General features: G+C 40.8%; 1 protein-coding gene across 7 annotated transcripts in view; it reads right to left on the reverse strand.

The window, feature by feature from the left end:
* SBF2 (SET binding factor 2) overlaps positions 1 to 26,072 on the reverse strand; it is a 571,331-nt gene that overhangs the window by 398,452 nt on the left and 146,807 nt on the right. The gene's annotated exons all lie outside the window — the stretch shown is intronic.

The raw sequence follows: 26,072 nt of genomic DNA on the forward strand, positions 1-26,072 counted from the left end.
TTGAGGTTGTATTTCCCTAGTTTGTTTATGAGAAGGTCATGCGTGACGGTATCAAAAGACTTCCTAAAATCAAGGTATACCACATTCCCCCCATCCACAAGGCTTGTTACTCTGTCAAAAAAAGCTATTAGGTTGGTTTGACATAATTTGTTCTTGATAAATCCATGTTGTTACTTATCACACTGTTACTTATCACTTTATTATCTTCTAGGTGCTGGCAAATTGATTAATTCTTTGCTCCATTATCTTTCGAGGTACTGAAGTTAAGCTGACTGGTCTGTAATTTCCCGACTTGTCCTTATTTCCCTTTTTATAGGTGGGCACTATATTTGCCCTTTTCCAGTCATCTGGAATCTCACGTCTTCCATGACTTTTTGAAGATAATCGCTAATGGCTCAGATATCTCCTCAGTCAGCTCCTTGAGTATTCTAGGATGTATTTCATCAGGCCCTGGTGACTTGAAAACATCTAACTTGAATGGACCTAGGTCAGCCTGAGTCTCCTCCCCTGAGGCTGGGATTGACACTGACAGGTGCTGGTGAAGTCTGCTTCATTGTTATCTGCTCCCGCCATGCACTAAGTGCCCATGTGGACCTGCTAATGCACACTAACTCTTCCCCATTGCACGTTGATCTTCCCCACTTTGAAATTGGAGTAGCTCAAAGTGCACTAAGGAACTATTAGTGCACTTCAACAGGGTCCACACGGACACTTAGCACAAAATAGGGTAGTGCAGGCTAGATTCACACCCCAGCTTCCTGTGAACTAAACGTTCATGGAGACAACCCCAAGGAAAAGATGGGTTTCCCCTTCACTCTCTCTGCCACAGAGACAAAAAGTCTAGGTAAAGATCTAAAACATTCTGTTCTCTGTAAATAAAATGCTAAAGAGTTTCAGACATCCAACATATGAAGCATAGCTTCTGCTTTAAAAACATGTGCCTTAGGAAAAAATATAAGCAGATAAATCTTCTAGTCTAAATGGAAGTCTGTGACAGCTTTTGGTAAAAACTTAGGATGAGATCTAAGAGACACCTTGCCCAGACAGAACACAGAATAAGGCGAGCGTGTCCACCACCAAAGTTTGAATTTCTCCAATCCTTCTTGCCAAGGTGATTGAGACTAAAATGGATGTTTTCACAGACAAGTTTGTTAATGAACCCACTGAACTGAAGAGTGGGCTCATTTCACTAGAATAAATACACTGAGATCCCATGCAGAGACTGGTTCTTTCATTAGTGGAAACACCTTGATGAGACCTTTCAAAAACTTTACCATAGTCAGGCGAGAAAAAACTGTGTGTCCATCCACTGGAAGTTCATGTGTAGAAATAGCAGCAAGGTGAACCCTGACTGAGCTAACGGAGAAGTTGAGATGTTTCAAAAGAAGTAAGGTTTGAAACAGAATAATGGATACAAAAGTACCTTGTACCAGAAGACTTCTGGACATACCTGGAAGGAAAACTTGTCCATTTTGCTAGGTAAGTTTGCCTTGTAGAATCTTTTATATTGTTTAACAAGATATTTAGCACAGTAAAGAAGCATGATTTCTCTAAGTTTAACATCCACCCAAACGGCACGGTGTGAGATGAAGGGACTTCAGATCGGGATGAAGACCTGGGCATACCACCCTCTCATAAGGGGCAGTACTTAAACCCAAGGGAACTGGAAGGAGCCCTCCTCAGTACCAGGGAGAAAATACTGAATTTCCCGGTAAAAAATTAAATATATACTTAATTTTTTAAGTGCCAACAGGCAAACTATTTATTAATTTAAAAAGTGCAAGTAGATCATTAAACAACACACAGCAAGCAGCTCTGTCTTGAAGCCAGGACGCAATGAGACAAACTGAATGGCAGTTGGCCCACTCCACCCTTTTCTGCCCTCAGTATGGGGCACAAGGACACTCAGGGTGCACACGGAGACACAACAGACACTGCTGACCAAAAGACTCTGAACTCAGGCACATGGGATTCATGAGGACCAAAATTTAATATGCATATGGTCAGTCACTTGAAGGAGAACTTTTGGTAGTGCCAACAGAGGAGTGTGCTAGAATCTCTAGCAAAATGTGCCCATCTCACTTTCCATATAGGGATCCTGAATTATTTGTGCAGTTAGGACCTGATCCAAAGCCCTTGGAGTTCTTCCACAGGTAACCATGTATAAAATGGGTTCCTACTAAATTACTAGTCTATAATGACAGATGCCCCACAAAACTTTGTGTTCTCAGTTGCCACAATGACAGTTTCCAGTATGCATAACAAAATATTTGCTCCTTGTGTGTCTTCAAGCCATTGCCCCTTACCTTAATGAAAAAAAGTTCTTACTTTCATTAGCACTAAAGAGTTGGTACACCTCTGAAAGACTCAAATGGACTGGAATATAACTAATGCATCAATAAAACTGCGCAAAGTTCTGGTTGCAGGATCATTAAAACTGATGACAATGTAAGAAGCAGAAAATACTTACAAATTCCAGGAGTTTGCAGGATTGACAGAAAAATAAACTGTATTATAACTTGAGCAACTACATATGGAAATAATTAAAAGAACATGTAATATTCTGAATACTACAACAACACTACCTTTCCAGAGTCACTTTTCTAAGTACAGTCAAACTGAGGCAAACTGTAGCTTCAAAAATGATGGAAACTCTTGTTCTCTAAGAACAGCTTACTGGGTAGTAAGATGTTGCTTCCAATCAAAAGGTCTTTCTGGAATATGTTGTAAATGAAAGGAATCTTGGCAGTCAGCACTTCACTAGCAACGTGCAATTCTACATGTTACTGCTGCTTGCTTATTCACCGAAACAACTGATTTCATTACAAAACAACTAAAAGATACAAACAGAGCTGCCTGAAGTTCCTGCTTTGGTTCATTATTAGCATTCAACTTTCCTTTCCTCTAACCCCACCACTGATTGCCAAGAGCTTGTCTCATCACAAGACAGGAAAACAAGAGAATTAAAGAATTGCTAAACTGAATTCAGTTATCCTTAGTCACTGAGTGATGACTATTCCTATTTGGGCATTCTTTTTAAATTAACATTTAAGTACTTCCCGGAAGGTCATACTGCATTCCACATTACAACTGGGACTGCAATATAACAAAGAGAAAAGTTAAAAAGTCAAGCAGTCTGACAGGCCAAAGCTCCATGCATAACTATCTATAACTAAGCCCCGGTCACAGTTACCCTGCAATCCCCACACAAAACAAGGAAACCACAACCTAACAGATTTTCAATAATATTTTATATAGATTCCAAATTAACCCTATTATACCTTACTTTTGTCTACATCACATTTACAATTTTTAAGCCTTCGCTTCTGAAATTATACTTGTCCTCCAAAACAATTCCTTTCAAATATCCACTTCAAAACAACTTTTTTCTTCAGTCATTCTCTTTTCCTTGTCTGAAAGCGCAAAAGTCAATAGTGACATACAGAGTATGCCTGAAGTGTCTAGATTTTGTTTATTGCATCTTACAATATTTTTTTTCTGTCTAGATTATGTTTTGTATCTTTTTTCCAAATAGGGGAGAAATATCAAAATTATCCAAAATGTGAGAAAACAAAATGCTGAAAAGCCACATCTGTAAGAAGCCTTAGGGTAACCAGATGTCCCGATTTTATAGGGACAGTCCTGATATTTGGGGATTTTTCTTAAAAAGGCTCCTATTACTCCCAATCCCCGTACCGATTTTTCACAGTTGCTGTCTGGTCACCCTAAGAAGCCTCTAAATTTGTTCTATCATCTTTATTTTTTTTAATCTTCATTAAAGTAATTCACATGAATCTTCTGTAACCAATTGGTAAACATACAAAAAAGACAGACTACCAGTGTCCAAGAGAAGAGAAATAAATGCACACAAGTAAGTAGAAGTTGTACCCACAAAGTCCATTTTTCTCTAATGGGGTAAGGGAGTGAAAATTTTGACACTTGAGTAATCAATGCACTTACTTAAGACTTGAATGTTCCGGTTTGGTAATATGATGAATGAAAATGAGTTCTATCACTAAAATAAAATTTATCTTAGAGTTAGTGGATAACTGAAAATTGATATTACTAGATCTGGAAGATATTTGTGGCCAAAACAAAAAAGTTTACACCCCCATCAAGAATATATTTTTAAAATTAACGCTTAGGAATAATTTATTAAAAAGTCTTGCATATATTCCACTTCTTTAAGAGCATCTTCCTTCATTTTTACCCCAACTACCTATACTCATTTCAAGTAGTTTTCTAGCTCCAACCTGGCATTTTAAACAACTAGATATGAGATCTTGTTTGAAGGGGAAAACAAAACTAGTGGTTTTTTTCCCCCATTGTAATTTGTTTTTCTAAAATATTTAAATGAATTTATTCTTAACTGGCTTTTGATAATCACAGCTCTCAACTCAATCTGTGATTGAAAAACTAACTAGTCTAAAAGGTTAAAAGGAAAAATGAGAACATTTTGTTGTGCTTACTAGGCCTATTAGGAAACAATGTAAAACAATTACAGAACTATCTACAAGCCTGGATTATAGAACTGTCCTATAGAATGGAGTGGTGTAATGAAATCAGATAGTTCTAAAATACAGTGTAAAGACACTATTAAGAGTTATTAATAGAAGGATAGAAAGGACTTATGCTTATTTTTAAAAGTGCAGAATTACTTTCTCTGAATATCATTTAGTATAAAAAAATTACAATGAATAACATTTTGTATACAGTGGAAAAGCAGAACACTGCAAGTGAGACATTTTCAGGGGCATCTTTCTCATTGAAATGTAGCTATGATGATAATTTAAGTCCTTGTTTCTAGTCTCCCAGCAGCTGTTCAATATCAGTTTCAGAGAGAAGCAGTCTCTGTCTTTAACAGATCAAAATGGCAAAGTTTGATCAATGATCATGGCATAGAAACTACTGAAAGGCAAAAACTTGAGCTTGATAAGCAAGTTGCATTCTTCTTTTACACTAACATTATTCAGAATGTAGCAAAAAACAAAAAAACCCAAATAATACAAAGAAATGACTGAAGCATTTCACACTGGACATATCTCAAACAGATTTAAACTCAAATTCATTATCAGAGGTTGTAAATGAAGAACAAAGGAAAAAGGAAAAGAATACCTAAAAGAATGACTGATGACATTAAAACAAGATAGTTAACCAAACAGGAGGCGAGACTTGAAAATGGCTGCAAACATGCATACTGGGGAAAATACATTCCTACTTAGTGCTAATGTTTTGATATTTGAAAAGAAACTACAAAATACCATGTCCAAATTGATGAAGGTGATCTCCTAGAGGAAAGTATGACAAAGGAGGTTTTTCTATATGCTCAGACAATGAAAATAAAATAAAAAAACTAATGAGAGAACATCTGAGATGCAATCATCCTAAACGTGTCTCTGGGTACTCATAATACACTATTTAAACCTTGTTGAGAAAGTAGTACACCAACATAAACCTAAAGAACATTGCTTATCTTGAAAAATTCTTCTGTAACAGCCTCAATGACACTTGCACAGAAGTTTCAGTAAGGCTGAAGCTCTACACTGGCATCCAACTTATCATTACTATGTTGAATTCCATAGATTTAGTGTCCCGTTTTGATCAGCATGAGGAGAGCTGATCAAAACAGGACACTAAATATAGATGACACTAAAGTTTCAAAAGCAATTATAGAAGGCTTGGAAGGAACTCAGCAGATTACTGCTGCTCAGTTTAGGCTGTTTGATCTAATAAGCAAAGAACCAGAACCACACACGGACAAAACTAAACAATGATTTAGAATGCTTAAGGAACCTTTCCATTATTTAGCAAACATGATTGACCCCAAACACAAAGGTTATGGGATGAATCCAGAACAGAAGGAAATGGTTGAAATGTGCCTAGAGGAATGAAATCCTGAGCTCCTTCTTTGTCTTCTAGCATTTAAAATTAAATGATCAGATTTCTACCCAAAATATATGTCTGCAAACCAGTATATTATAGTTTGTTGCATCAAAGTGCTGGAAAAATGTACTAATGAAATTATCAAAGACAGAACAGTTGAATTCAGAATTCTTTCAATGTTTAAAAGACGTGCACTCTGTTCCAACAAATTCCTGCATCAACCAACTGTGTTTTCATCATATCTAAATTGGTCTTGTTGAAACTGCGTGACAGGCGAGGTGTTGAAAAAGCAAACACTGTAAAATTTGGGAAAGTGTATTATTAATTAGTTGCAGATACAAAAGTGTGTCAGGTAACACTTGTTAATAAACTGAGGACTTCATTTATGTTGTATTGTGTTCATATTACAGAAAATCAAGCTTATTATTTTGGAAAATGTCTGCTTTTCTTAGTGTGAGGGATAAATAAGTTTACAAAGTTAATCATGCAACATATGCTGTGTGTTTCATTTCATAAGATCTTCATTTCTGAGGGAGAGGGAGGCGTCAGTATCTTTCTCCATGCTCTACCCCACTGAAAAAACCTCGGTTCTAATGGGCTGAGAAAAAACTCTACAAACCTGGATGAAGACTAGAGAACTGCCACGCTGCCAAAAGAATAATTAATAACCATTTGCTAAATGATGCATTTTCCTTTGAGCTCCAAGCTACTTGTTGTGACAAAAACAAGCAAAAATGGCCTCTTCCTTTCTCTAACAGCAACATTGAGGAAAAAAAGCTACTAATAAAAGAATAGCCTATAATTCCAAGTTAACATCCTGCCAGTTGTCTTTTTCATTGCAATAACAAACACACAATTTGATACACACAGTAAGTAAAATTAAAATTTAGAATTTGACAGAACTTAATGTATTTAACAGAGATTATCAGCATGATTAATTAATTCATTTCATTAAGAAATTTATACACCTCATCCACTAAGTTCCCTCCTGTGCCTGGAATAGGAACATACAATTACAGTCACAATCAGTCTACGACCTTGACATGATTATGTGTCAAAATTTTATGTTCCTCACCGATTAACTTTTAGGATTTAATAAGAAAGGAAATATATTTTAGTAGTTCTACAGGAAAGTCTGAGATTCAAGCAAAACTTAAAATAAAAAAAATCCATTTTCACATGTATTTGATCTTAGGAACCCCACTACTATAGACTATGTTGAAATTGCAAGAGTTGAAAATATATTGTTCAATTTCAAAAACTGCCATGCATAACACAGTATTAATTACAAGTTCCTGAGAAAACTTATAACGTTTTCTCCTAGCTAAATTACTTCATTACCCCAGGTGTAACACAGGCTAATAGAACATCTACATACATAGCGTGGTTTTGTTCAAAGACATCTGCATTAAACAAGTGAGGTTAATCACTATGCATTTATACCGAGCTTAATACGGCACTGTACAGACATTAACAAATGTGGATAGATTTTCACAGAGACAGCAAAAGTCATTTCCTTGTCCCCAGATTTCAAGTTCCTGCTTCAAAGCATAAAGACAACAGAACTTTTCAAAGAAGTGGTCTGAAGAACTATTTAACGTTGGCAAAACAATATATTTTTCCTTAACTTTGTTCTCAGAGGTGGCTAAACCACTTTCGCTAAAAACTTCCAAAAATTTCAACCAGAGGCAGAGACCTAGCATGGAAAATTTCAAACCAAATGGTTAGAGCTTGGCAAAGTTCTATAACAAATGAAACTAGGCGCTTATAATGAAAAACATCAGATAATCTTAGCTTTAAGCATTGTCACCAGCTCCACATGTGCAATAAATATATATTACATACACAGACAGACAGACACAGCTGAGAGTGTATGATGGCTGTCTATGAATTAGAGGGGAGAGTTTTCAGGTCATGGAAGGGTCTAATGGTATAGTACAAGAGATCAGGAAGGTTTAGGATAGGGATTTGGGAGCTTGTTTAGGGAGGGTTTGGATGGCAAAAAGGATGGAGAATTAGGCAATGGGTTGGGGGTTTGCTATCTGAGGATGGGGAGTCCCTGGGCTTTGATAAGCTGGGAGTTTCTCATGAATGAGAAATGTCTGACAATCTATGTGATAAGAGCTTGTTGGAAGAAGATTCAAAAGGTGGGGTTAGCAAAGGGATATGAAAAATTTGAAGGAGGACCCTAGGCACACAACAACACAGGTTCCCACTTGAAATTGTGGTGACAGAGGGGAAGCCTCCTGGTTCCTTCTCCTCATGTTATGGTAGTTGCATGTCTTGAGGAGGCTCTTCCTCTTCTTTGAAAGGGGGGCCCTGGGTCTCCCTAATCTCTTCTCTCACAAGGTGAGTAAATAGGGCAGTAGTCTCAGAGATCTTCCAGGCCCCAATACTGCTATTGTGGGATATCATACTCCCTCAGTGCAGGGATGTATGGTGCTGGGAGTAGTGGGAGTAGTACCTGGGAGCAGTGAAGGTACTTTCCCACATGGAAATAGTGAGATACCCTGGAGACTCCCAATGTTCTGTTTGGGCTCAATCCATGGTCCAGGTTGGGTGCCGGCCATAGTCCTCCTCTGACTAAGGATTCAGAGGCCAGATCTAAAGGGGGAGCTCTCCATACCAGAAGAGGCAGTAATAACCTATCTCTACTAGTTGACAATACCGGCAAGGGTCTGGCTTGACTCCTGCTGGAGGATGGGCACCAAGAAGGATACCAGAGGAAGATTAGCACTGGCTGTAGTCACAGTACTGGGTGAAGGGGTCTGGAAAGCAGTGGTGACTCCAGTACTGGGAGCACCAACAGATAATCCGGAGCTGAGAAACAAACTGGAGCCAACAGAGGTGTTTATGTAACCTGACTCACTGAGCTAGAGAGCACCACATCCAGTAGTATTAATGTGGTAGATTTCTGTTCCAAAGTACCAGTCCCATACCAGATGCTGCTGCAGACTTATCCTTCGAGGAAGTCCTGGTCTGGTCCTTCCTGGTACTAGACAATCCCGCTTGGGAGCACAAAGCTCCCAATGACTTGAAATGGGATGTGGACTTTTGCCTCTTCTTAGAGGACTGACAGAAGGAACAGCTCTTCTTGTCCTTGTCTGCTCTGGCTCTGCTCTCCTGAGTCTCTCAGAGCTGGAGGTGGGTCTTGGAACCACCTGGGACCAAAAGAATTGCCCCTTCTACCTTCTTCAGGGTGACATACAGGGGATATTCCCAGTTAGAGGTTGTTCCAACCATCATGGTTTCCTCCATGAGGAACTTCCAGAACTGAAACTTGCTGAACTGCTTAGTTCTGCTCAGAAAACATCTGCAGAGACTGAACCTGGAAGGGATATAGGTTTCCCCCAGGAACTATAAACAGTCATTGGGGAGGTCCATAACTGGGAAGTGTTTATAGCATCTAATGCAGTTTTTAAGCCATGGATCCCTGGCTTAAAACTCCCCCGCAACCACTGGAAGGCCAATGTGTGTGTGGGGGAAGGAAAGCATGTACAGGAACAGCTCTCCGCCCCAACGGGGGTTCCAAAAATAAGAAACCAAACCCCTAAAGTTAACTCCTCCTAACTAACTACACTATACAACTCGCAAATTATGAAAGCTTTTTAAGACTTTTTTCAGAGAGAAGCTGAAATAGTCAGCATAAAGACGAAAGCTCCAATCCTTGGACAATGAGTAGTAAGAACGAACTAAGATGGGGGTGATCCAGCAGCCTCCTTTATTCCCTCAATGCACAGCATGAGGCAAGTAAGGGCAATGAGCATACCAGATAGACGTTGCTAGGAAAAAGTCTCTAGTCCTAGTCGTATGTGCAATTTGAAATGCTCTACACACAGAGACAATCACTCAAAGGAGAAATTAAAATTAGTGGGGCTTATATTCAGAAGTACTGATCACCTAACAGCTCTCTTTTTCCACAACTGAAGTTTTGGGTTCTCAGTACCTCTAAAAATTAAGCCCAACACAGGAAAGATAACGCAGTAGAGAGGAGAAATCTGAAAAATAAAGGTTTTGAGAAAGACTAGTTATGCTTACAGGCAGCAAATCAAATAGGAGTTGCCATAAAAAAAGATCAATTTGTGGATGCTGCATATTCAGAACTGTGCAGTGTTGTTGTACCCTTGTCAGTCCCACGATATTAGAGAGACAAGATGGGCGAGGTAATATCCTTTATTCAACCAACTTTTGTTGGTGAGAGAGCTAGAAAGCTAGTCTCTCTCACCAACAGAAGTTGGTCCTACTCAGAAGTACGTCACAAAGTACCCAGACAGTAATCTCTATATATTTATATACAAACGTGGAATCCTTCATGTAATTCTGGATATCTCATTATCAAATAGGAACACATATTGGAGGGACTTCAGAGAAAAGCATAAAAAATTATCAGGGTGCTGGAAGAGACAGACTTACAGGGAAAGAGTAAAAGGTGGCTTGTCTAAACACAAATATATGGTGTTTGAATGAATACAATGTAAAACCATCCAGACTATTGCTAAACTGTATAAAATCAAAGTTGATATTTTGGACTTCTAACAAAAATGCTTTAGGGAGCCAGCTGATCCAGTGCAAATGCTCTTTTATAGCTGCTTGTTGGCTCACTTATGAGTTACAAAAATTAAATAGGGCCCTTAACAAGAAAGCAATGTTCTCTCCAGAAATGATAATTTTTAGGAGAGGGAAGGGAAGGGAAGGGAAGGGAAGGGAAGGGAAGTTTTAGAAACTTTAAATGTGTTTAGCTTTCATCTGTGCCAAAAAGTACATTCTCATGAACTAGTGATCTTATACCATTCCTAACAATATTGGCTATTTCTCTGAAAACCCAGAACTCAAAGTATAATGTAGATCTTCATTCATTTCTAACTTTTAAATCTTTTCAAAATAATTGCTTGTTTGCATGGAACAGTATATTCAATATAAATTATGCTAATATTAGAGTCTCTTCTATAACAACACCACAACTAAAATGATCCCTGACAGTGTAATAAGCAGGTGGACACTTAAGCCCATACTGAATCCCTCTGACTTCCATGCTGGTAATGGTGTAAAAGTCCACCCACTAGGATCCCTTTGCAGGATTAGGACCTCTGCTACTTGCATATTGATGTACTCCTAGCATAAGTTACATATGCACTAAATATCTTCTCATAAAAGAGGTCTGTCTGTTAATTTTCTTTCTAGAATCCTCTATATTAAAGAATCTCTAATGGTGAAGAAATTCCTTTCACCCCAGTAACTGAAGGTAGACCAGATCCTGGCACTAAGTTTAAGTTCAGGACCACCCAAGGAAGAACTCTGCAAAATGACAGTAGCTTTAAGCTTTGCAATCTAACTATATACATGTTAGTAAGTATTCTTTAATTCAAAAGATTTGCAACTGAGACTTCACAAGAAATTCAAGGATTTCTCTGAAATAGGAATGGTGAGAACAAAATTAATCAAGGAGCCAAAGCACACAAAGAGAAGAAATTCTTTAATTACCTATACATCAGTACTAGGAATCTGGGTAATCAACAAGAGGAACTGGAATTGCACATTTATGAGCATAAATTTGATCTAGCTGGTATTACTGAAACCTGGAGGGATGATTTCCAAGCCTGGAACGTAAAAATCAATGGTTATAACTGCTTTAGGAAATATCAAGTGGGCAAAAGGGGAGGGGAAGTGGCATTCTATGTCACATATGGTATTACCTATTTCTCAGCCACTTATAACTCAGAAGAAAATTATCTTGAATACTTATGGAACAATGTCCAAAAAGAAAAAACACAAGATGGGGTATTATTCGTTGGTGTCTCCTACAGACCACTGTATCATACTAGAGAACAGGATGACCAGCTTCTTATGCACTTATCCATAACTTGTAGGGATATCAATTTGAGTGACTTATGCTGGAGGTTTCATGCTGCCAGTACTAAAACATTCTTAGAATTCCTAAACATTATAGATGACAACTTCCTAACTCAAAAAGTGTTGCATCCAACATGGGGGAATTCTATATTAGTCATCTTGACAGATAAAGAGGCAATCATCACAGAGGCACTAAAAACTAATGGTAACTTAGTTACAAGTAATCATGACTTGTTCACGTTTACAATGTGCAAAAAGAATGAAAGCCAGACCAGTGATATATATACCGGACACTTTAAAAGGACTAATTTCACTAAGCTGAAAACAATTATGAGAAATCAGCTGGGAGGAAGAATTTAATCAGAAAATTCTGGTTAGTTCTCTGAAAACATCTGCTCAATATTCACAGCAGTCAAAAACGCTAACTGAATGTTAGGAACCATTAAGAAAGGGATAGATAATAAGACAGGAAAATATCATAATGGCGCTACATAAATCCATGGTGCATCCACACCTTGAATATTGTTTGTAGTTTGGTTGCCCCATCTATAAAAAGATATATTAGAATTGGAAAAACAAACAAATGATTAGGGGTATGAAACAGCTTTCATATGAGGAGGGATTAAAAAGACTGGGAATGTTCATCTTAGAAAGGAGATGACAAAGGGGGGATATGATAGAGGACTATAAAATCATGAATGATGTGAAGAAAGTGAAAGTGTTATTTACCCCTTCACATAGCACAAGAACTAGGGGTCACCCAACGAAATTAACAGGCAGGAGGTTTAAAACAAATATCAGTAAATACCTCTTCATGCAATACACAGTCAACCTGTGGAACTCATTGCCAGGGGGCATTGTGAAGTATTATTGGGTTCAAAAAAGAAATAAATAAGATCATGGAGGACAGGTCCATCAATAGCTATTGGCCAAGATGGTCAGGGATAGAACCTCATGTTCTTGCTATCCCTAAATCCCTGACTGCCAGAAGCTGGGACTGGATGGCAGAAGATGGATCACTTGATAACTGCCCTATTCCGTTTATTCCCTCTGAAGCTTCTGGGTCTGGACACTGTTGGAAGACTGGATACTGGGCTAGATGGACCACTGGTCTAAGCCAATATGGCTATTCTTTTGTCCTTAAAAAGGAGAATGATAATTAGCAGTTGTTGAAGAATACTTTACTGGACACCTCAAAAACCACATTACCAACAATTGAGGAAGAAGGCTGCACTGGCTAAAAAACTGACCTGGTTCACAGGGGAAGTGAAGGCAGCTATAAAAAAATAAAATAATATGTAACGAATGGAAGAATGGAGAAGTTGACAGCAATGAATATAAATCAGAGGCTACAAATTGTGGAAAATTGATAAGGGAAGCAAAGGGACACAAGGAGAAATCTATGGTCAACAGAGGTAAGGACAATAAGGAGGGTTTTTTTAAGATATTAGAAACAAAAAGAATCCTAACAATGGTATTAGTCCATTACTAGATGGAAATGGTACAATTATAATAACAATGCAGAAAAGACAGTGGTAATTACCTAGGTAATTATAGGCCTGTCAGTCTGACATTGATCATGAGCAACATAATAGATGACTGATATGGGACTCAATAAAGAATTAAAGGAGGGTAATAAAATTAATGACAATCAATATGGGTTTATGAAAAATAGATTCTGTCAGACTAACTTCATGGTTTTTTGGATGAGATTATAAATTTAGCTGATAAAGATAATAGTGTTGATGTAATACGCTTAAACTTCTGTAAGGTATTCAAATTGGTACAACACAACACTGATTAAAAAACTAGAAAGACTAAAATGAACATGGTACACATTAAATGGATTAAAAGCTAGCTAACTGATAGGTCTCAAAACATAATTGTAAATGGGGAATAATCACTAAGCAGGTGTGTTTCTAGTAGGGTCTGCAAGGATCGGTTCTTTGCCTTATTCTATTTAACATTTTTATCAATGAGCTGGAAGACAACATAACATTATCACTGATAAAGTTTGCAGATGACTAGGGCCCTACCAAATTCATGGTCCATTCTGGTCAATTTCACAGGCCTAGGATTTTAAAAATAATACATTTCATGATTTCAGCTATTTAAATTTGAAATTTCATGGTGTTGTAATTGTAGGGGTCCTGACCCAAAAAGGAATTGTGGGGAGGAGGGGTCGCAAGGTTATTGAAGGGGGCGTTGTGGTACTACTACCCTTACTTCTGCACTGCTGCTGGCAGCAGCTCTGCCTTCAGAGCCGGGCAGCTAGAGAGCGGTGGCTGCTGGCCGGGATCCCAGCTCTGAAGGCAGAGCTACTGCCAGCAGCAGCAGCACAGAAGGATGGCATGGCATGGCATGGCATTGCCACCCTTACTTCTACACTGTTGCCTACAGAGCTGGGCCCTCAGTCAGCAGCCGCCACTCTCTGGCTACCCAGCTCTGAAGGCAGCAGGGCAAAAGTGAGTTGGCATGGTATGGTATTGCCATGCTATTTCTGCACTGCTGTTGCCAGGGCTCTGCCTTCAGAGCTGGGTACCCAGCCAACAGCCGCCTCTCTCTGGCCACCCAGCTCTGACGGCAGCGCAGACGTAAGGGTGGCAATACCGTGACGCTCCCCCTCCCTCCCCCCCCAAAATAACCTTGCGACCCCCCTTTAGGGTCAGGACCCCCAATTTGCAAAACAGTGGTCTTCTCCATTAAATCTGTATGGGCACTGCTACTCAAAATAATTCCAGTCTCGCACGCATGACGGACATATGCATCAGAAGTGGAATGTATGCGTACAATCACTCAAAGAAGAATTTATGGGTTACTGACACAAGATGTTCTCTAACACCAATTTTGCAACTACCGCGTCTGCTAAAGTGAAGATGTTGATCTTCTAGACCCCCCCAAACAAATTGTTAAGATGGCACATTGAATCTACACAAGTATCTAAGCCTGGAAAAAAGTTACAGAAACATTTTGGTTACCTAAATGACTAGTAGAAGGCCAGTGAAATTCATAATTAAAGTTAATTTAAAAGAAAACCTAGACACTGGAATGCAAATAAATTTCCTGAAGGAACAGAAACTACTTTTAATTCAATCCCCACAGTAACTCCAGCCTCCCATCTTCCCTACCTGCAGTACCTACCGCAAGATCTCTTATATTCTGATCAAGCATTTTATTTTAGGCATTAAGAAATTCAAAGCAAGATTATATTTTGTGAGATTGGCTAACATTCAGAAGAGGATGACTGTGATTTCTTTTCTACTTTCTGCAAGATCTTGAATTGTTATATTTACATAATTTATCTTGATGTTTGTGGCAGAGATTATCCCACATTTTACAGACTAGAAACTGAGACACAGAAAACTCGTAACTTGCCTAAAACAAAAAAAAAACAAAAACACACACACAGCGATTTTGTCCTTAAAGCTAAACATAGAATGTAAATTACAGAATAAATTTTCTGTCTGTTGAGCACTTTCCAGTTGGATGCATCTGATGAAAAAAACCTACATTATAAGACATTGGGAGTACACCTTTCAGCAGGCCAACTGTTCTCCTGAACAGATCTGCTTACTGCTGTGCTGGATCAATGGGCTTGCATGGGGTGATGAAACTAGGAGTGGGGAAGCTGGCTTGAAGTAGTTTCCATCATATATAGTGTTTGCAGTTTTGTACAATGGCTTTCAGCATTCCTCCCCCCTATAAAAACTGTTCTAATGCGACTGGGCTTGCACGGTTCAGAATCTGTGAAGGATTTTTAATTTATACAGCCCACAAATTTATTTCACAAAAGAAAAGGAAAAAAAAGAGAAAGAACTAGTTATTTGAGTTTACTGATTTGAACTGGTTACTCTGGAAATATGCTCTTCCAAAACAGCATGTATATTTTTGAAAAATTATTTCTTTTAAAATTATAGAGCATTTAAATGATTCTATAAATATTAGATATTATTATATAGTTGCCCAAAATATAATACTACATATAATTTGCTAAAATTAATGCACCTGCCACTCGCAATGCTTCTGATTTCTCAGTGCTGTTTTTTAAGTTAGTTTTTCAAGGGTAATCCACCTGACAAAATAAGCTATCTACAATACCACCACACTGGTATTTCTGTGGTTCTGAAACAATGTTCTAGATCTGTATCTAATCAAACGTGCTTTTGCAATTTTGTCATAAATCCTGCCTTTTAAGTCATATAGACAGATGCTATGTTCTCTGTAAGACCCAGAGTGAATAGAACTCATTACAAACATCTTAACATTAACGATATCAGCAAAGTTCAGTTGTAAAAACAAAACCTAACCCAGTTGTTTTTCTTTAAAAAAAACAAAAAAAACCCCAAACAGCTGTAAGTCAGCATATCTGATAAAAAGCTTAAAAATGGGTTATCAAAATGTGCATAGAGGACAGTCATGTGAAATAGGGTGATTCTGTACACAGTCATGTGAAATAGAATGAATCCCTCATTTTTAGTGAGTTTTAAGCAGAATACATTGCAAATATTCTTGCATGCAGGTCCAACCAGAATATGACTTCGAAACAAAGCACAGCTAATATGTGAGAATGAAGAGATTTTCTTTCTGTGGATGCCAAGTAAGAAAATTTACCTACATACAATAGCACCTTAATTACCAGTATAATTCAAAATCAAGTCTAAGAAAAAGTCTACCTCCCCCACTGTTGAGCTGCAATTTTTGTAAGAATAACTATTTGTGGTCTGGGGGTTAAATAGATGTGATTGTTTTCTAAAATAGGATTAATTCTGGAGGAATGTGCTCTCTTACACATAATAAAGATGGTTATGACAAAGTTAATATTACCATCCCACTTCAAAGCAGTAGCATCATCTTCCCTGCATTTATAAACCATATATATTTTTCTGTAGTAAAGTAGAGGATTGTCCAACGATTTGAAGAAGCTTAAGTGTGACACCATGAAAAAAGTTCTCTTGCAAATTTTACAGTATCAAACTCCTTATGCAATGTTCAGGCTTAGCCAGACAGACTTGTGCCTAAGAATATTGGAAAGAAACAGAAAAAAAACTTAACTTAAATGATGTTAAGACAACATTAACTGCTTAGCTACCCAATAGTGTAGAGATCTTCTTTCCTGTCAATTCACTTCAAGGAATATTAGCACACAATGCAGCTCAGAAAGCAGGATTTTTTGAAAATGTCACTTTTCTGCTGATGTACACAAAAAGAGCAGGCAGTACAGCAGAGAAAAATGCGAATGCTTGGAAAAATTATTATTAATAAATTTGTAACCACTCGGAGCATAACAGGGTTATAAGGAATAGCCAGCATGAATCTGTCAAGAACAAATTATGACAAACCAACATAATTTCCTTCTTTGACAGGGTCACTGGCCTAGTGGACAGGGAGAAAGCAGTAGATATCTTTATATTAGCAAAGTTTTTGACAGAATCCCACATGACATTCTCATAAGCAAAGTAGGGAAATGTGGTCAAGATGAAATTTCTATAAGGTGAGTGCACAATTGGTTAAAAGAACATTGTCCAAGAGTAGTTATCATTGGTTTGTTTTCAGACTGGGAGGACGTATCTAGTGGAGTCCTACAGGGATCAATCCAATTAATATTTTAATTAATGACTTGGATAATGGAGTACAGACTATGCTTGTAAAAGTTGCAGATGACACCAAGCTAGGAGCAGTTGCAAGCACTTGGAGGACAGGATTAGATTTCGAAACAACCTTGACCAATTGGAGAATTGGTCTGAAATCAACAAGATGAAATTCAGTAAAGACAAGTGCAAAGTATTTCACTTGGGAAAAATCAAATGCACAGCTACAAAATGAGGAATAACTGGCAAGGTGGTGGTACTGCTCAAAAGGACCTGGGGGTTATAGTGAATCACAAATTTAACTAAATGGGATGAAATTCAATAAGGACAAATACAAAGTACTCCACTTAGGAAGGAACAAATCAGTTGCACACATATAAAATGAGAAATGACTGCCTTGGAAGAAGTACTGTGGAAAGGGATTTGGTGTCATAGTGGATCGCAAGCTAAATGAGAGTCAACAGTGTAATGCTGTTGCAAAAAAAGCAAACATCATACTTGGATGCATTAGCAGGAGTGTTATAAATAAGATACAAGAAGTAATTCTTCTGCTCTACTGCTCTACGCTGATTAGGCATCAACTGGAGTATTGTGTCCAGTTCTGGGAGCCACATTTCAGGAAAGATTTGGACATATTGGAGAAAGTCCAGAGAAGAGCAACAAATATGATTAAAAGTCTAGAAAACATGACCTATGAGGAAAGATTGAAAAAATTGGGTTTGTTTAGTCTGAAGAAGAGAAGACTGAGGGGGCATGATAACAGTTTTCAAGTACATAAAAGGTTGTTACAAGGAGGAGGGAGAAAAATTGTTCTCCTTAACTTCTGAGGATAGGACAAGAAGCAACGGGCTTAAATGGCAGCAAGGGTGGTTTAGGTTGCACATTAGGAAAACTTCCTGCCAGGATAGTTAAGCACTGGAATAAATTGCCCACAGATGTAGTGGAATCTCCATCACTGGAGATTTTTAAAAGCAGGTTAGACAAACACCATTCAGGGATGGTCTAGATCAGGAGTAGTCAATTATTTTTTGTCAAGATCCAAATTCCTTGGTCAAGATATAGTCAAGATTTAGTCAAGGTCCTGACTTCAGAGAAAATAAACAAAAAGAATAATAATGATAATAATAAGTAAATAAAAAAATTTCATAGTCCGTTCAAAAGTGTCTGGCAGTCCAGAATTGGCCTGTGGTCCGCGTATTGACTACTCCTGATCTAGATAATACTTAGTCCTGCCTTGAGGGTTGCCAGGTGACCAGACACCAAAAGTCCAGTTACCATGGGGCAGGGGGAGGCACTGGTCATCAACCCACGCCAGCCCCTGCTGAGCTGGGAGCTGCCACCTACTTACAGGCAAGCTCCTTGTCAAGCTGCAGCAGCTCCCATCCTAGCCCTGAAACAGTGGGAGCCAGCTTGTGGGAGGGAGGGAGGGAGGTGTTGGAACTAGGGGTGCTGCCGTACCGCCTTGGCTTGAAGTGATTTCCATCATATACGGGCTTTACAGTTTGGTTCAGTTGCTCTCAGCAACCCGCACACTATAAAAACTGTTCCAGCATCCCTGGGGCAGGGGCGGGTGCATTTACTACAGAGTAAAATATCCAAGCACTAGTTTATATATGTTTTAAATGGTGATAACTCTGACGAAGCAATTGAGCTGTCCAAAAATCAGTCATACACTTTCACTATCCAAAAGTTCTAAAAGGTTCAGGGGAAGTCAAGGGCCATATAGTAGGTTTCAACTGAAAACATATATGTTATCAGTTGAATTTGACTCAGTAAATACGGGCATATCATATTCCAACTGACTTCCAAAGGCCTCACTGGGACCAGATTAATGTCCTAAAGTATTAGTATTTTTTTCCAGACAGACTAAATATTAGTATTGCCTACTGAAACCAAAAACCTATCATGTAAATTATAATATTGCAAAGAATCTACAGAGTTAAGGACTGAAGTAAAATATGAGTTTGTGTACTTTCAAAAGGGAGTTGTATGCACATTAGTGCTCATTATGAACCAACATTTCATGCAATATTGTTACAGTTTATAATAATTTAGAATATCATCTTTTACTATGTCAACTATAATAGGACTTACACAGTTTATTCAGCCACCTCTTTTAATGTTCAATCAACAACTTTTCACAAACTACTGTATTTTTGAAATATTACTGTAAAAACACTGTTTCCCAGGCAACAAGCCAACACAGTACATAACAAGTGTCTATTACGGAAGTTTCAATAAGACACCCAAGCACACTACACAACACACTGGGGTCTCTGTTCTCCTTTGATACATATGTACATGGGGAATCAAACGTTAATCTGAGTCATACACATGCAAGTCAAAGGAATAATAGAACCCTCTACTGATTAGGTAAAGATGAGCCAAAAAGGTGAAGGGATTTGCCCGATGCCATAAAATGGCCAAGATATGATTAGAATTCAGGATATCCTGAGTTCCAGTCCTGTATTCATTCGTCCTGACTACACAGCCTTAAAATACCTTTTCTGCGCAAGGTTAAAAACTGCAGTGGTGAAAAACACTTGTGCCCTGTTTACATTAGGGCTTCCACCTTTGATAGCACTGGTGGAGGTACATCGGTTCAGAGAAATGCTTACACATTTTCCCAGTATAGATGCACTTGTGTATGACAGTCTGCAAAAAATGAACAATCCTTTCCTATGAAATGACTCCCAATGCTGGGCCACTAAATCAAGGCATTGGTGGTACAGAGAGAATGGGTAGCATCAGAAACCTAATCTCTTGCAAGCCTTTCTAAATCTTTTTAGAATACATCTTCACTGTAGAGTTAGACCTGGCTAGCATAACACTGCTCGAGTATTCCCAATGAAAAGTGGGGCAAACTGGCATTCCCTATGCCAGATACATTTAACTGTTTCCACAGTGGTGCTGTACTAAGCCATGTGCTGGGATAGCCCATGATTTTTAGCAGTATATTAAACTGGGCTTCTACATGAATTAATTAATACGGTGCTCTCTCTCACCTAGAATTGAGCTCCTATCTGTAGCAGTGACATGAGAATAACACATTATGTAAATAACTTCCATGGGGAATTTATGTTATTAATGCAGGTAGTTCTGAAGACAAAAGCATTTGGCAGCAAGAACTTTTAATGAGAATGTCATTAAGGAATTCAGTCTGAAAACCACGGAATGATTTGTAGCACACCTGACTTTTCTGCTTCTCCATTGCTTTCCCATCCACTAAGATAAAAATGTCATTTTGGGTACATTTCCTCAAATCCTGGGTCTTAGTGTTATTACACCACCAGTTTACCAGAAGGCTGGTGTCAGCTCCTGACAAACTGGCAACATGGGAGGAGGATTTCTTGGACGGCATCTCTGTTCAAATGCAGTGGAAACAAAGCAGAAATGGAGCAGGCAAACATGGGGTTAAAATGCAGTGCAAAAGAAGTGACAAGAGTTGGACAAGAAAGAACAGCTCATATGGAATTATGGGATAGGACTGGAGGACTAACAGCCATGGAAGGCACACATTTCTTTTTTTAAAACCAGAATTGGTATTTAGGAGCCGTGTCTGGTTACATTCTCCAAGTACAATCAAGGAGCCCATCAGAGTGTGTGCAATGTCCTCAAATCTTTCCGATTGCATGGCAATGCAAAGATCATCTGGTTAAATGAATCTTCGCGCATTGGGGAATTCTGGTTGGCCATTTGTGTAAATATTAATCATCAAGGGTGACTGCACTGAACTTTGGGACAATCCATTTATTTGAGTACTCCATCGAGTTTTCGGACCAAGTAAGACAAGTGTGTTCCATCCCCCTGAAAGATCACGAGGCCAAGCAGAAACTCCAGATATCAGGATATGGTAAAATCCTTAACCACTATGAACATCCATGGGGTCACATTAGATCAAACACTGACAATCAAAGAGCACATCAAAAAGCTGCAAAAGAAAGTGAACATCAGGAACTGTGTACTCAAGAAACTGGCCAACACAAAAAGGGGAGCTGATCCCAAAACACTCAGAAACCTGTCTCATCCTGTGCTACTCAGCTGCCCCAATATGGTCAGGCTCAAGCTGTGCACACAAAATCAGTACTGAACTTAATCAGTCATGCAGGATAATCAGATGGATCTTGAAACCGATTCTCATGCTGTTGCTCTACTACCTCACAGGGATTGCACCATCATCAGTGAGGCAGGATGCCTTCAGTAAAAAGGCGAGACAAAAACAGGTGCATAATCCAAGACACACACCACATGGACACATTCCACTACCCAAGAGATGGAAGTCCAGAAAGACCTTCGCCTCTGAAAATCCCTAATCCCAAAATACTATTGGCAAAGGCTACAGAGAAACAAAATGGCAGGAAATGCTGAAGATATTGGAGAACATCATTCCTTCATAACAATGCTCTCCAGACGCTGACTTTGAATGAAAACACTAGTGTACTCTAAATCAAGTATTTGGGTGGCAAAGGCTGGTGACAATATGATCAAGTGGAAGCTGAAGAATGACCCAGATGTGAATGTGGGGAGCCTAAGCAAACACTTGAACACTGATGCAGTACCCTCTGTCAATACCCTATACTCCCAAGGAACTATTAGAGGCAAGTGATAAAACCAGATCTTGTCTACAGTTTTGGAGCAATAAGCCATAATGATGACAACACACATGCTCAATTAGCCTACCTTCTCACTGCAAAGTAGGCTTGTTGCCAACCTGGATTGAAATGAAACCTGAGTTCAAGCCTATACTCTCAGGACTAGAGGTTTTTCTGTGTGAATGGAAGGGAGGTTAGGACAACACTTTGGCTACAGGTTAGGACAACTCTGGGCTAATTCAGCAGTGAACACATACCCTTACAGACTCTCATCAATCTTTTAATTAAAAAAGGCTACATTTCCTTCAAAGGACTCCAAGTTTCACTGAAAAAATTTGCAACTACTGAGTCCACTTTGGGGACAGACCTCCTAAATTTGTATTATTATTACAGGAACTTTTACAGATTAGACATGCAGGCAGGCAAGATAAATTCACTATAGGATGCCTAGCAGAAACTGTTGAGTAGGGAAAAGAGGAGAGGAGAAAAAGACAGCTACCTTTTCCGTAACTGGTATTCTTCGAGATGTGTTGCTCACATCCATTCAATGTTAGGTGTGTGTGTTCGTCACGTGCACTGGTGCCGGAATTTTTTCCCTCGGTAGTATCCATAGTGGACCGGCGCTGGTGCCCCCTGGAGTGGCATGAATATGCCATGGTATAAGAGGTGCCGCCAGGCCCCCCCCCCCACACACACAGTTCCTTCTTGCCAGGATCTCCGACAGTGGGGAAGGAGGACAGGTCATGGAATAGACATGAGCAACACATCTTGAAGAACACCAGTTACGGAAAAGGTAACTGTCTTTTCTTTTTCGAGTGGCTTGCTCATATCCATTCTGTTAGGTGACTGCCAAGCAGTACCAACAGAGGTGGGTAGGAGTTCATGGACGTGTAGCTTGTAACACAGCTCTGCCAAACCCAATGTCGTCTCTGGCCTGCTGGATGATGGCGTAGTGTGCTGTGAATGTGTGAACTGATGACCACGTTGCAGCTCTGCAAACGTCCTGGATGGGGATGTGCAACAGGAAGGCCTCCGAGGACTCATCCGCTGTCGTCGAGTGGGCCCCCACCAGAGGTGGCAGTTGGACCTGCGCCAGCTCATAACAGGTCCGGGTGGAGGAGATAATCCAGTTGGAGATCCTTTGAGAGGACACCGGAAGGCCGTTCATCCTGTCCGCTGTTGCGACGAAGAGCTGCATCGACCTGCAAAAGGGCTTGGTATGCTCCAGGTAAAATGCCAAGTCACAGCGGACATCCACGACATGCAGCCGCCTCTCCTCATTGATCTTGTGAGGCTTAGCACAGAACACCAGGAGGAAGATGTCCTACTTGACATGGAAGGAAGACACTACCTTTGGCAGGAAGGCCGGATGGGGTTGCAACTGTACCTGGTCTTTGTAGAAGACCGCATAAGGTGATTCTGAGGTCAGGCTTTAATCTCCGACACTCATCTAGCTAATGTCACTGCCACAATGCAGGCAACTTTCCACGATAGGTGGGAAAGGGAACAAGAGCCCAAGGGTTCAAATGGCGGACCTGTGAGTCTGGAGAGAACCACATTGAGGTCCCATTGTGGGACAGGATCCCTAACAGGAGGGAAGAGCCTTTCGAGGCCCTTCACAAACCTGATGCGCATCTCATGCGAGAATACTGATCTACCCTGGATCGGCAGATGAAAAACTGATGTGGCAGCTAGATGAACCTTGACAGAAGAGAGAGCCAGGCCCTGATTCTTCAGGAGGAGCAAGCATGCCAAGATTGACTGCAGAGAAGAGCGCGCTGGGGAGATGCTATGCTCAGATGCCCAGTGGGAGAACCTCGCCCACTTCACCAGGTAAGTCGCTCTAGTGGAGAGTTTTCTACTTCCCCAAAGGACCTGCTGCACCACCCTGGAGCAGGCTTGCTCTTCCGGGTTCAACCATGCAACATCCATGCCATGAGGTTGAAGGAGGCGAGGTTGGGGTGCAGGAGCAGACTGGTCTTACAAGAGAAGGTCCGGGCGGTGGGGCAGCGGCTATGGGGGGCAGGGGCGGCTACTGCCAGATCCAATGGCGTGCCGAATCAATACTGGCGCAGGCACGCCAGGGCGATCACGACTTGAGCCTTGTCCCTTTTGATTTTTGACAGGATTCTGCTGATGTGCGGGATGGGCAGGAACGCGTACATTGGGTCTCCCAACCAGGACAGGAGAAAGGCATCAGAGAGCGCCCCGCGGGGAGCAAAACTGATAACATTTCCTGTTCTGCCTGGTGGCAAACAGGTCTACTCAGGGAGTTCCCCACCTCTGGAAGAGCATCTGGACCACTGCTGAGTGGAGTGACCACTCGTGGTGAGAAAAGCAGGACCTGCTGAGGTAATCTGCCAGCACGTTCCTGATGCCTGGAAGGTGATAGGCCTCCAAAGTGGATCACATGCTGGATGCAGAAATCCCAAAGGCAGAGTACCTCTCGACAGAAGGTCGACAAGCACACTCCCCCTGGCCTGTTGATGTAAAACACTGAGGCCATGTTGTCCGTCAGTACTCGAACCGCTCGGCCAGATAACCGCCCTGAGTTCTTTGACATTTATATGCAATGTCATCTCCTCTGCAGACTACATACCTTGCATCTGCATCGCACCAAGGTGCGCTCCCCAGCTGAGGTCTGAGGCATCTGATATCAGCAACACCGAAGGACAGAGGCTGTCGAATGGGACTCTGTTGAGGACCATTCTGGGGTCGGTCCTCCACTGCAATGTGCTGAGTACCTCTGGTGGGATGGTGATGACTTTGTCCAGGTGATCCCTGGACAGGGCATAACCGTAGCCAGCCACTGCTGGAGGGGTCGCAGCCGGAGCCTTCCATGGCAGACGTGCACACCACCATGTGGCCCAGCAACCATAGGCAGACCCTGGCTGTCATGAGAGCAAACACAAAGACTCCAGCAATGAGGTCCCTCATTGTCTGGAACCTGTCATGCGGTAGAAAAGCCTTTACTCTAGTAGAGTCGAGGACCTGCTTGATAAACTCTATTCTTTCTACAGGGACTAATGTTGATTTTTTTCTCGTTTATCAATAGGCCCAGTCTCCTGCACATGGTCAGCAGCATTGCAACAGCATCCTCGACCTGGGATGTCCCTTGACCAGCCAGTCATCGAGGTATAGGTAGATCAGGATACTCCGATGATGGAAGTAAGCCGCCACCACCGACATGCATTTTGTAAGCACCCACAGTGCCATTGCAGGCTGAAGGTGAGCATTGTGAAATGGTAGTGCGCGGACCTCACCGTGAAGTGGAGGAAGCATCTGTATCCTTGAAAGACCATTATATGAAAGTACGTGTCCTTCAAGTCGAGGGCGGCATACTAGTCTCCCAGATCCAGGGAGATGGATGATGAAGGCCAGGGAGACCATGCAGACCCTCAACTTCTTGAGATACTTGTTGAGGTCTTGCAGGTCCAGGATGGGCCTTCAGCCCCCTTTGGCTGTCAGGATCAGAAAGTAATGGGAGCAGAACCCCTTGCCCCTGAGGTCTAGGGGAACTTCTTCCACAGCCCGTGTCTGTACCAGGCTTTTCAACCCCTGATGCAGTAGATTCTCATGATAGGGGTCCCTGAAGAAGGATGGGGAGGGAGGGTGGGATGGGGGGGTAGAAAGAAATTGGAGGGTTCAGCCTTGCACCACAGTATTGAGGACCCAACAATTATAGATGCCCAGGCTGGGAGAAAAAGGAAAGGTGGTTGGAGAACCAGAGAGGGGGCAGGATCCAGGACAGTGGCTGGAATGTTACCCTCGGGCGCATCCTCAAGTTGCCTGCTTCGACCCCTGATGGGAGCAGGAAGAGCCAGCCTGTGCTGAGGTACAGGACTGCTGGCCCTGATGGTGTTTGTAGCCCTTGCCCTTCTTCTGGAAGGGCTCTTGCGTAGGTTGGCTGCGCTGCTGGTGAGGAGGCTGCAGCAAGTCCTTCAGCCCGTTGTAGCTTATGTGTTTTCTCCACAAACAGAACTTGGCCATCGAAGAGGAGGTCCTGGATGGACTGTTGGACCTCCACCAACAAGCCCAAGGACTGCAGCCATGCCGCCGTCCCCATTGTTATGGCTGAAGCCATGGTCCACACTGCAGAATCTGCCACATCTGAGGCTGACTGCAGAGCCGCCCTTGCCCTTGCCACTCCCTGCCCCTC

This window comes from Caretta caretta, chromosome 6 (genome assembly GCF_965140235.1).
Source record: "Caretta caretta isolate rCarCar2 chromosome 6, rCarCar1.hap1, whole genome shotgun sequence".
Taxonomy (NCBI): Eukaryota; Metazoa; Chordata; order Testudines; family Cheloniidae; genus Caretta; species Caretta caretta.